The sequence below is a fragment of the Tursiops truncatus genome, chromosome 9 (assembly GCF_011762595.2).
Source record: "Tursiops truncatus isolate mTurTru1 chromosome 9, mTurTru1.mat.Y, whole genome shotgun sequence".
NCBI lineage: Eukaryota > Metazoa > Chordata > Mammalia > Artiodactyla > Delphinidae > Tursiops > Tursiops truncatus.
The window spans coordinates 68,053,166-68,066,021 of NC_047042.1; the positions used below are offsets into that span (position 1 = coordinate 68,053,166).

Sequence of the window (12,856 nt, forward strand, 5' to 3'; positions counted from 1 at the left end):
CCAACCAATCTCTGATCCCAGATTTCCAGTTGCCTTCAGGATATGTCTACATGAATGACTCAATATCCTATTCAAATTTAAAACATCTAGCTTCTCTCCATAATCCTCACCCCCCTGTCCATAAACTCATACTTGGGGACATCTAATCCTTCTATGTAGTCCTAGTAATTTAAAGTCCTCACCATCTTGCCAGTCCAAGCCCAAAATCAATTATGTTACCTGCTTTATTTAATCACAGGAGGCTAAAATGGTCACCAAGTTGCCACTTAAAATGTAACAACTGTTTTCAATACTAACTGATGAGCTCAGAATAACCTATGAGTAAATTTTTTATAGTTCACTATTTCCCTACTGGACATTTGTTTCTAATTTTTCAGTATATACAAATCAAGTTACAATATTTATCATTACACATAATTTTGTATTTAAGAATATCACTTTACCATAGCAATCCAGAAGTGGAATTATGGGGCCAAAAGACAGAAGCATGGTTAAGATTCTTGATTAATACTGACAAGCTGATTTCCAGAATAGTGCTGTCACAAGAATGTTGGTTCCAGGACAGCTGAGATATTGTTTGTTTTGTACGTATTACAGGCATGGTAATACAACAATGAAGAGCAAAAGGACTCAGTTTAGTTAAATAAATTAATCAACCAATCATACCTATGAAAGTACTCACAAATACTTAACATTCTTTTATATACTCACTATACTTTTCCACTTACCTTTAAAAGTGACCATGTCATTTGCTTTGACCAATAAAATATGAGCAAAAGTGACTTGTGATACTTCTAGACAAAAGTTTTAAGAGCCATTTGTATTTTCATATTTTTCCCTCTGTCACAGCAACCAAAATGACAGGCAAAAGTTTCTATTACTTTTATTATTATTATTAATCAGCATTATTATATTTCAAATGGTAAAATGTAGTTTTCTTCCTTAAAACATATCCCCTTTATTGAGCAGAAAGTCACAGGGAACTCCCTTACAAAGAGCTCAATGCAAGGAGGCCCTTTGATAGGAGGATTGCAGGTGTGCAGTCCCCTCTAAGATAAAATGTGGTGCAATAAAGGAAATTGCTAAAACCTAGAAGGCATCGTTGAAATCAAGCTGACTTGGAACATCAGAGAATTCTAATCAAGTTTTGATAGATTTCAGTGAAATAAAAATGCTTCATAGCATGGCTCTAAGATAGCTTTACTGCAGCTCTGCAGGCTCCAAAAAGGCAGCTAGAAACCAGGCAAAATGCTTCATGTTACAATTCAGCTGCATGGGCTGAAATGTCACCCCAGCATAAGGGTAGAGGGGGTAAAGGAGAGAAAGCAGCCAGGAACTCAGATATAAAATGTAACTCAATATATTTCAATTGCAATGAATAAAGCAAACAGAATAAACATATAAAGATGTGGGCATGTAAACTGAGTTTCTAAAGACATTTTAACTGCTACTATCTAAATCCTATGAGATAAGGAATATTTCTTCTACAAATACAGCTAAACACATTGGTGATTACAAGTTTTAGTGGCAATTTCAAGACGTACAAGGAATTAGAGGAAGTCCAATCAGAAATGAGAACCAAGATTAAGGCCAATCAACATTTCAGAAGTTAGAAGAATGGGTATTTTATCATTTTTTTGTTTGAATCTCGTAAATAAAGGTGTTTGTGGGAGATTTAATAAATGTTTGCCTTCTCTCCTTTTTTTTAAGTGGTAAAGGTAGAAAAGTTAACTAAGAAAAGGAGGGAAAGAGAGCAGTCAATTGCAAATTTTGCAATCCAGAAAAATCCTATTAATATCCTTTTGTGACGGTATCTGTTCTTATAATTAAGTCCCACAATTACCATAAATGCTTAGAGCCAGGTAGTATGATTATCAAAAGCCGAATATGATGTTCCTTATTTTTAAATCACAATTCAAGTTTATTGTATTTTTCCCATCATAAAACTAATTAATCAATATAGAAGATATGGAACATACTGAAGAGCAGACCAAAGGGAAAATAACCTGCAACACTGTGATCCAAGTAAATCATTATTTCATATTTGGTCTATTTCCTTCTCATGATTTCTCCAAGCCAAGTTTTTCCTTGCTTATTTTATTCTATCCACTTTTTCAATTCTCATCATTTAAATGTAAGCTTTTACTCATGTTACCTACAACTGTTCATAGGCTTCACTTTAATACAGCATTCCATCAAATGGACATCTTACAATTTATACTTTGCCTTAGTGCCAGATAGTTGCTCTCAATTTCTTCCACCATTACAAATAATTCTGTAAGGAACACAATGGGTATAAAGTTTTTCAATAATTTCAAATTCCTGTATTAGAATATATTCCTCAAAACTGAACTACTTATCAAAAACAATAATCAAAGGGCAATATGATGTCTGGGATTTGTAACAAAATTATACAGGGTAACAAAGTAGATGGGAGTTACAGATGAAACAAGATTGTATATATTTAAAATTTTCCAGAACAGTGTTCGAACAAAAAGCAGATAGCATCCTAAGGGAGAAAAAAGTATATATATATATATATATATATATATATATATATATATACACACACACAAAATTATATAATATAGCAAAGTGAAAGTTTAAGGCTCTTCCTGCACATTGCCAAACTGCTTCCCTAAAGGGCTGTAATCATTTTTACTCCCAACATATAGCTTAAGGTTTTATTGTGAAGTCTTTTTAACTTTGAAGTCTTGTTTATACATTGACTTCAGCACATCTCTCCAACCTACTGAAATTTTTTTCTATTGAGATATGCTACTGAGTTTTCACTTATTCTGGACACAGGCAATTGCTTTTTTGATGCTCTGTTGTTTATCATGCAAACATGATCTTATGCAGAACAAGAACTGGTAACAATGATTTACCTACAGGGATGTTTATCATATTGTTTGTTGTTTACCTCATATTAACATGAAAATGTTGGTTCAAAAATGAATTAGGAACATACCAACAAGGCATAATTAATTAATGCCCCCAAATTAATTATTAGGATATTGAAACCTGTAAATTTATAGTGACAAGGCTTTCCTTACCTAAAAATTCAGTGATACAATGTCTAGATACACACTTTACCTGTATGGCCCTAGCTCTGACCTTGCCAATGAAGCTTCGTGACCTTGGGCAAGGCTCTCATCTCCAAAATCAGTGTTTTACACTAGCTCATTTCTAAAGTCTTTGAACTCTATGATTCTATATAAACTTAAAAGAAATGAAAAATAAAGTTGGTCAATAAGAAACTTTATCATGATATACAGTATATTAGTTTCCTGGAGCAGTTGTAACGAAGTACTAAGAACTGGGTGCCTTAGAGCAACAGAAATGTATTGTGTCACAGTTTTGGAGGTCAGAAGTGTGAATAAAGGTGTCAGCACAGCCATATTCCCTCTGAAGAGGCTAGGGAAGGATCCGTTCCAGGCGTCTCACATAGTTTCTAGTAGCTGCAGTTACTCCTTGGCTTATAGATGGCCATCTTCTCCCTGTGTCAACAACTTCTTCTGTGTATGTCTGTGTCCAAATTTCCCCATTTTATAAAGACACCCATCATACTGGATTAGGGCTCAGCCTTACAAGCTCAGTTTAATTTGATTACCTCTGTAAAGACCCTATTTCCAAATAAGTTCCACATTCTGAGAAACTGAGGTTTAGAACTTTAACATATGTTTGGTTGGTTTTCTTTTTTTGGTTTTTTTGGGGGGTGAGGGGAAGGTTGACACAATTCAACCCATAACGAATAGCACACTGGTTAATCTGCTGCCCTCCAGATCCACTTCCTGATCGTTTCTGACTTCTACCCCAGAGGCTGACGTCTGTGAACTACATTACCCAAGCTTCCTTGACTTCTAGCTTCCAGCTGGGTTCAGCCAATGGGAGGCACCTGCAGGAGATCACAAGCTAATAGAAAAGAGAAGGTGAGGAATTTGTCACCCCCGACCTCCCACCAGGACGCTGTTTTGGGAGTCACTACATTCAGTCACTCAAGGTCCGGATTCCTGTACACTGGCCCCTCTCCCATGCTTCCAGCTCTCACCAGTACAGGCAATTCCATTTCCTCTCCTTGACCCTCCGGCATAAGGCTGTCATGACTTCCCACTGTTACTAGTCCTTGAGTGCTTCAGTATTTCTTCCCAGTTGAATCCTGCCCACCCCTTTGTGAACATCCCCTTCATTAACCTCTCTTCATCACCCTCATTCATGTACCATCTGTTTCTCACCAAGACCCCATCTGATATATTGGGATAAGCCACTTCTTTACTTCAGATGATCTACATGATTTGTTTTTCAAAACTCTAAACAGAAGTGTAACCTCAGGCATGGAGGCCTCCAATCGACACTTAAAATAATTGGTAGTAAAGGTACCACTCTGTATCATATACACATTTGCGACTCTTTGGCGCTCTCTCATTTCTATCTTCCTCTAGAGAAGCAGTATGACAGAGGTTAAGAGCATGGATTGTGGAGGCAGACTACTCCACTTTGACTCTTGCCTCCACCACTTACTAGACTGTGTAAACTGAGCAAATTACTTAACCTTGCTGTATGTTAATAAAATGGACATAAAAACAATAGTATACAGGTCATAAAGTTGCCATGTGAGATAGACATCAAATTATTCATACTTACATTAATTTTATGGTAACTAAATCAATTAATATAGATCAAGTGCTTAGAACAATGCCTGGCTTATACAAGTGTTTTGTATTAGCTGCTATTACTATTATTAACTTTTCCTTTGATGTTTTGTGCTTGATCTATGCTTTAAGTCAATCTAGCCTCATCATTTTATGTGGACCCCATCTGCCCAGTCAAAGGTATGTTAGGAATATATAAAAGCACAGCCAAGCATGTAACTTTTACTACCAACCTACCTGTCCTTCAAAAGGGCAATAAGACCTGTCCCTCCTGCTATACCTGGCTCTCTGACCCCTGTGGCAGAACATTTTAAATCATTAGGATTTTTATTGCCTTACAATTCATTTTTGATGACTTCACGTGCTGTCAGACAAGTCTGTGACGTTCATCAATCCCTGACCTGGGCTACTCCAGGCTACACGTGAGACACCACACTCCACCCCCTACCCCGAGCTCTACTCAGCCTTTTAAACAGTTATCAAACCCCTCCTTCAGCCAGAGACAGCCCTTAATAGTGATTTTCATCCCAAGATGTATATGCTTGGTTTTGTTTAATTGTGGAGAAGATGTCACTCCAAAAGGACATGAAAAATCGTCAAATTCAGTAGCATTTTAAGAAAGGGATAAGTAATTGGGGAGGGAACCTGGGAAAAGAAACCCTCATTGATCTTTGCAAACTATAAGCCTTCTTTTTAAGTTAAAAATAAACCAAAAACTTTAGAAAATATTCCATTACTTGACTTAGCCAAACACACCTCAACTGCAATAACTAATTTGCAAAAAGTATTTACTGTTACTGTATAAAATGGCTTTGAGATACATTTAAATGTACTGTATTTGTGTTTATATAAGCACTTATTTACCAATACATCAAAATATCTTATCTACATCCCAAGAAAGCTTCAACTTAGAAATGAGAGTACTAGCTATGAGTTGAGTGGTAGCTATAGAGTTCATTGTTATAGAAGCAGATGGACTGGCTGGCTGACTACGTGACTATGAATTTGGCAGAAGAGCCAAGCGACCAAGAGCACAGCCCTGAGGTGAGAAGGCTCTGGTCCATATCTTCACTCCCACGTTTACTAAATGACCTTGGGCAAGTTAAAACCTCCATGGGCCACAAGTTCCTTATTGTAAAATAACTGTTCTTACCTCACACGTCATTGGGAAGATTAAATGACATAATATATACAAAGCATTTAGAACTCCTGACACAAAGCCAGCCCTCAACCACTTCTAATTCTACAACTTCCAACTGTATATAAATAGTCCAGAACTATATAGTTCCATAAAAGATCATTTTTATAATATTCCAGACAGCTCTTCCAATTATTAGCTGAGAATGTGGGCCGGTTCCTTGACTTCCCTTAGCCTCAATGCCCTCATGAGTAAAACAGGAATTAGTTTTAAGGGCTTCTTGTGATATTCAAATGAAACAATGACTATATAAAGCCCAGGATGAGTACAATGTATCATTCTCATTGTTACACCCTAGTCTCTGGAGGAGAAAGAGCACGTGGTGGTGATAAGGAAATCATGGGGGATCTAAATTTCCCAGTAATAGAGCCATAAGTATCGGGAGAGGGACTACCTGAACGTCAACCATTTTATTCATTTAACATCGTCATGCTTAATCCTCCACAGGAAACCTGGCACACAGTCTGGGGGGAAAAAACACATCTTTTTTCCTTAAAAATTAACAGCAAAATGGCACAAAGAGCTTAAACTTTGGAGTCATATTTGAGATAAACCCAGCTCTGTCACTTACTAGGTAAATGGAACCAAGCAAATTATTTCTCTAGGCCTCAACCTCTAAACTGAAAATAACAATAGCTGCTTCATGGTATTATTTGAGAACTAAGAGGGATAATGTTTATGAAGTATTTAGCAGAGTGTGTAACAGATTGTATGTGCCAAATAAATGGTAGTGACTGTTGTTTTGTTTTTTTTAAAAAGAGATCATTTTTACTTTAAAGGAAATATTTTGTTGCAGTTACAGTTTGGGGCTTTTTTCTCCTACTTATGAGTCACACTGCTCATACTTTAGCACAATATTAGTGATTTTAGAGAATAAGTTTTCACTGATGACCCATGTTTACATTAAAACAATATGCTGAATCCTGAGTTCATGTCTAGACTTGCTTGAAATTACAGAGATGAGAAGGTTAATTACCATTTTAAATATAATGATTGGCTATTACCTTGTTTTCCTTTTGAGAAAAGGGCAAAACAGTTTTACTATATGCAAAAATTTTCCTGTTGACAATTTATTCATTGCTGTTTGACCTCTAGTTTTCTTTCAAATCAAGCAATTAGATTTTAAACCAACTCTCATGAAATAGCAGCAAAAATGACTTCCTCAGCATATTTAGTACTTCTTTAAGGTCTCCCAGAAGTAACACCTTCCAATTAATATTTATCCATTTCCTCCCACAGCATCAATGACTATGCTGCCTAAGGGAAGCCCATTGCCAGCTAAGGCACATGAGGTTAATAATAATAGGATTGGGCTGGATGAAATAACACGTTGCATTATAAAGAACTAACATCTCATTCAAATGAAATATGCTAGGAGAATAAAGAGTCCAGAAGACAACCAATTGTAAAAATATTAGAAAATAGGTAACAATTAAAGTCATTCTTTCTCAACCCAACCAGATGTACTAACTGCCAGTTACTTTCTACTTACATTAGTATTACCTCAGGGGATCTACTGTTTTCCTGTAAAACTCAGCCAAGCTGCGAACCTTAACTAAGATATTTCTCTACATTAGTTTCCAAGTACAGAAAGTATATCTGTAAGTAAGACATATATCATTCATTGTTTCCAGGATGCTATTAATTCTTGCTGCTCGGAAACTGAAATATCTATACAGGGCTTCTTGTACAGGGAAATACAGAAATCTGCTTGTTAACCTAGCTATGAGTATCACATAAGCATACCATATATTTCCCCATTTCTTATGAGTATATGAATGCTGTCAGGCCATACTATCCACACTTGATGACTAGTTTCTTCCACTAATCATCAAGAAGACTAAAATCTCATCTTTAAGTTTAGGCCTTAAAGGTTTTCAGAGGAGAGGAAAATACTGAAGAGAATGTCTAGAGTTAAAGATAGAACAGTAGCCTAGGATTTACATGCCATGTAAGAAGAGGACAAATGGAATCGCTGTAAGTTTCAAACAGGAAAACAGTATTATCCAACTGTGTTGGTAAGAACTCTGGTAGCAATGTCAAAAATGTATTAGAGGAAACAGAGTCAAAGTAAGAGGCACCAGGTGGGATCTTAGCAAGGGTGAGGAGGACATGAAGTGAAACACTGCAAAAAAGAGGAAAGAAAAATGTTCAGAATGTATTTCATAGGTAGACCCAAAAAGATTGTGTATCTAATTGCATATAGATGGTAAAAAAAAAAATTGGAAGAAGTTAAAGATTATGGTGAAGTCTCTAACTTTGACTTGTGACCAAATATGGCAAAAATGTCAAGAATCAAAATAGTAACACGGAGGAAGAAGACAAGTTTGGTATGGAGCAAAGGCTAGGTTGGGAGAATCCACAGAATATCATCATATAGATATGTCCAATAAATAGCTAAAAGTACAGGCATGATTCTCAGGCAAGAAGTCAAGGACAGAGGGCAAAGGGAAAAGAAAAGAGATCCAAGAAAAGAATCAGCAAAACAGAGAACTCAAGGAAGAACCAAGAAAGGAGTGTAATATGATGAGGAACAAGGAAATTTCCAGGAGGAAGTATTTACAGCGCCTGAGTTCGCTATGGCATCAGGAAGCATTCATATTGTGCCCATTGTATTTAGCACTGAGAAGGTTTGGGAATTTTTTCAAGGAGTTTCTGTCAATTACTGAACACAGAAGTCTGATTTCCTAAGTTAAGGAACTGAAGAGAACTCAGGTTACTCTTTCTGGATGTTTGAAAATAAAGAGAAAATGTGCCCATTCAGCTCTAAATCCTGACAGATTCTAGGAAGTGCAAGTCTGTCACTACTGAATAGAAAAGGGGAGAAAACAAAAGGAATTAAAGGTGACTCCAAAGTCCCTAAATTTGATTGATGGGTAGTGATTATGAGGATCCAGCCACCTCAGGTGCACAGTCCAATACAGCAGCCATGAGCCTCAGTGAGGCTACTGAGCACTGGAAGTAGCGAGTCCAAGTTGAGATGTGTTCTCTGAAACCCACACCAGATGTTCAAGACTTAGCACTTCAAACACGGTAAAATGTCTCATTAATAGTTTAATATTAATTACATATGGAAATAATATTGGGAATATACTATGTTGAGCTGAAGTATATTATTAAAATTAACTTCACCTATTTCTTTTTACTTTTTTAATGTGCCAAGTAGACAATTTAATATTACACAGAGCTCACATTATATTGCTATTGGACAGCCCTGACCTAGAGAATGAACACTGGAATTGGAATAAGGGCAGGATTCAGAAAGGTTCTGTCGAAACCAGCCCTTCTGAATCACATTAGGGTAAAGTTTAAGAAGAGGTCACCCAGGACAACTTCATGATGGTATAACTTAAGACACTAAGGTCCTAACTGATTAGGTTGCTTACTCAGGTCCTCTGGCTAGTTAGAAGCAAAACCCAAACTATAACTCACCATGGGTATTACCTCTTTTATTCCACCTCTTGAAACATCAGTGAAAATTTAAAAGTTTGAATTAAAAAAAGTTAACAGTAGCTGGGCTGTTATATACATCCATCTCGTTCTATGCCATGTCCAATAAAATCACTTGCTTGTAGCAAAAAACACAACCTCCAAACATATTAAAATTATGACCTCAATAAACAGTGTCCTATGTTCACCGCTCAACCCATATTGTAACTAATCTTTTAAGGTAGCCATGCTAGGTTTTGCTTTTGTTTTGGACATATATATACTCTGAACAACACAACTCCACATTAAAGACAGTATCATCCATTCAAGCATATGTCTCTTAAAAAATAGTTTTAAGAAAACATTTGAAAAAGCTCAAAGAATTCACTTCTCAACTCTTGCATTGTTGTCTGCCATTCAAGATTGGTAACTCACTAAAATATCAGGGCTTTTTATACTCATGAGAAGTTAAAAATTACTAAGTTCAGGGACTTCCCTGGTGGCGCAGTGGTTAAGAATCCACCTGACGATGCAGGGGACATGGGTTCAAGCCCTTGTCCTGTAAGATCCCACATGCCATGGAGAAACTAAGCCCGTGCGCCACAACTACTGAGCCTGCACTCTAGAGCCCACAAGCCACAACTACTGAGCCCGCATGCCACAACTACTGAAGCCCACGTGCCTAGAGCCCATGCTCCACAACAAGAGAAGCCACCGCAATGAGAAGCCCGTGCACCACAATGAAGAGTAGCCCTCACTAGCCACAACTAGAGAAAGCCTGTGTGCAGCAAGGAAGACCCAACACGGCCAAAATCAGTCAATCAATCAATCAATAAATTTATTTTAAGAAAGAGGTCTATTTTTTAAAAATTACTAAGTTCAAAGTAAAACTACAGTATATATTAATATATATTTCAAATTCTTGCAGAATTTAAAGTCTGACTTTGCCCAATGAAATCTTCAAAGCTCACTCAACCTCTATGTTACAGGTCAGCCACAGTTTCAGGATCTCCAATAATTATAACCAACCAAAACTCTCTGGTTGTAATCTCTTCAATATTCCAAGCTACTATAAATCTGTTTAAACTTCACATGTAAAAAAGGGCACAATTAGATTTTTAATGACATTTTCTTTTCAAGCTAATTTTCCATGAGAAATTGAAAAATAAACTTATTGCTTTAAACTGTACATAGTACTTAATTCTGTGAGATAGTTTCTTAAGCTATTAACTACCAAAATTATGATAGTTATTTTCATTGTAGAGTTATTACTCCAAACTACAGTGCTGAAAAATGATTAGGCAGCATGTTTATTTCATTCTATATATATACACCCTGCATTTATTTTAATAAAACTACTATTGGTATTCCAAAATGACATTATTGAGAGGAACAAAGAATACCAGCTTCCATTTCTTGACTATGTGCTATCTCATTGTACCACACTGATAAAAGGCTGATACAAATCTAGCTAATGGAGTCAGGCATGCACAGAGCAACTGTGTTTTCCAAAGAGGTGTTTTCAATTTTGAACCACATGTTTTCGTTTCTTTGCTTGCTGTTTGTGACCGCTCTTCACATAACTGGAGTTAGTGTACTCATCTATTTTAAAGGTATTCTATTCCAGATTCCTATATGGCAGCCTATCCACTGGCTGCTGTTAGTTCCCAGAAGTACACATCCAGGTATCTCATTTAAAGCAGAGCTTCAGCACATTTTTAAAAGATTTTTCCAGTTTTCCCTGCTTGTACTGGCCTCTTTCAGCTTACTACACATACTAGGTGTTAGGAGTCCCACTGTCATCTACCATAATGCAGCATGGTGTTACGGACAGTCACTGCTCCTTCAGTGCTTGCAGACCCAGTCACAGTGCTGTTTATGTCAACCTGCTCCATGAAAAGAGTAACTTGCAGTTCACGGTGAGGAAATCACATAAATATCTGTGGTACATTCAGTATCAATACTCAAAATTTTTTACCACAGGCAACATTTTATACGCCTTCAGTTGGTATAGAGCCTATAATCTACTATAAAGGATTTTTTTTATTTCCTTAACTCTCAAAGGATCACTAAGAGATAAGGTCACAAAATTCAAGAACGGTCTTCCATTTTTCACTGCTAGCGAAAACGTGGCCATGTTTAAGACTTGGCTGGTACAGGCTAACACATGATTCAGACATTGTTACGCTCCCATGAAGTGAAGCTTTGACACCTTGTTCAAGATCAACAAACCTACTTAACCACTTCTCCCACACAACTATTAACTCTGGCCTCAGAACTGTTACACATGCCATCTCTGAAACTCTCGCTTCTTCTCTGGTCAAGCATGGACCACCCCATCTTTAAAATCGGATTACAAATTCACACCTATTTTTCTTTCAGCTCCTCTCCCTTCACTAACTCATTACTTTCAGTATCATATCAGTAGTTGTTCATGTGGCTCAATAAACTCACACACCAGGTGTGCGGATAGAAACTATGGAGAGAAATTATGTCTGCTATTTCTGCTGTGCCACCTGACAACATTTACCACCAAACCATTTTAATAGCATAATTTTAAAAATTTTAACTGTAAGCCTGGATGTGAAGTGTTTGCCAGTTTTCATGATATAAACACTCCCACCATGACTGACTTCAAGCGACAAAAATGAAGTTGCTGAATGCTGGAATGGGAACATGTAGGCAAACTGACTCTTGGGAACCAGTGCAAAGCACTGTACCATGCTTGGCACAATTGCTGATTTATTGAATATCAAGCTTCCCTTCTAATATGCCCACCTGTTACATTTTTGACAAGTTTCAAAAATGTCTCTTTTCAATTTGGCTCATTCTAGACACATCTATCCAGTGGAATAATAAGTTCCATGAGGAAAGGTGCTTTTCCTGTCTATTTTCTTTACTGCTGTATCACAGTAGATAGTTCTGTACCCAGAGTAAACACCTGGAAAATATTTGCCAAATGAACAAACTCTCAATAATTTAAATATAAGAAAATACTATAAATATCCAATAGAAGCTGTGATATGCCTCCCATCATAAAATAAATTTAACTTACACATGTGGGAAATAAAATCATAGAGAAAAGAACTGTAAAATTAAAAGTTACCTTAAAATTATCAAGTGCAATCCCTTCATTTTATTAAAAAGGAAAACCTATCCACAGAAGTTAATTGACAAATTAATTGACATAAAGTCTCACAGTGCCAGAGTGAGCCTAGAACCCAGGTCTCTTGGTATCTGGTCCAAATCTTTTTTGGCTAGATAATCATTAACTGCCCCTTGGGTTATTACCTATTTGAGCTATTAACCTGTTGGGAAGCTGCTAACATTATGAAAAGCAGATTTTTTCATTGGTTTTCGACATTAATATACAGTGCAGAACTGCATTTGATATACTATCTAATAAAAGAAAAGCGAAGCTAATCATAAGATATCAGTGACAAAGAGAGACTATAATTATAAAGTATAGTTCTCTATATATCAAATGACCTTTTTCTCAGCAAAGCATCATAGGAGCTGAGATTAGCTCAATTTCTATATTCACAACATCTTTAAATTTGGAATCATCTATGAACTT

At 36.6% G+C, this 12,856-nt stretch overlaps 1 protein-coding gene across 1 annotated transcript in view; it reads right to left on the minus strand.

The window, feature by feature from the left end:
- IMMP2L (inner mitochondrial membrane peptidase subunit 2) overlaps positions 1 to 12,856 on the minus strand; it is a 905,154-nt gene that overhangs the window by 792,926 nt on the left and 99,372 nt on the right. The gene's annotated exons all lie outside the window — the stretch shown is intronic.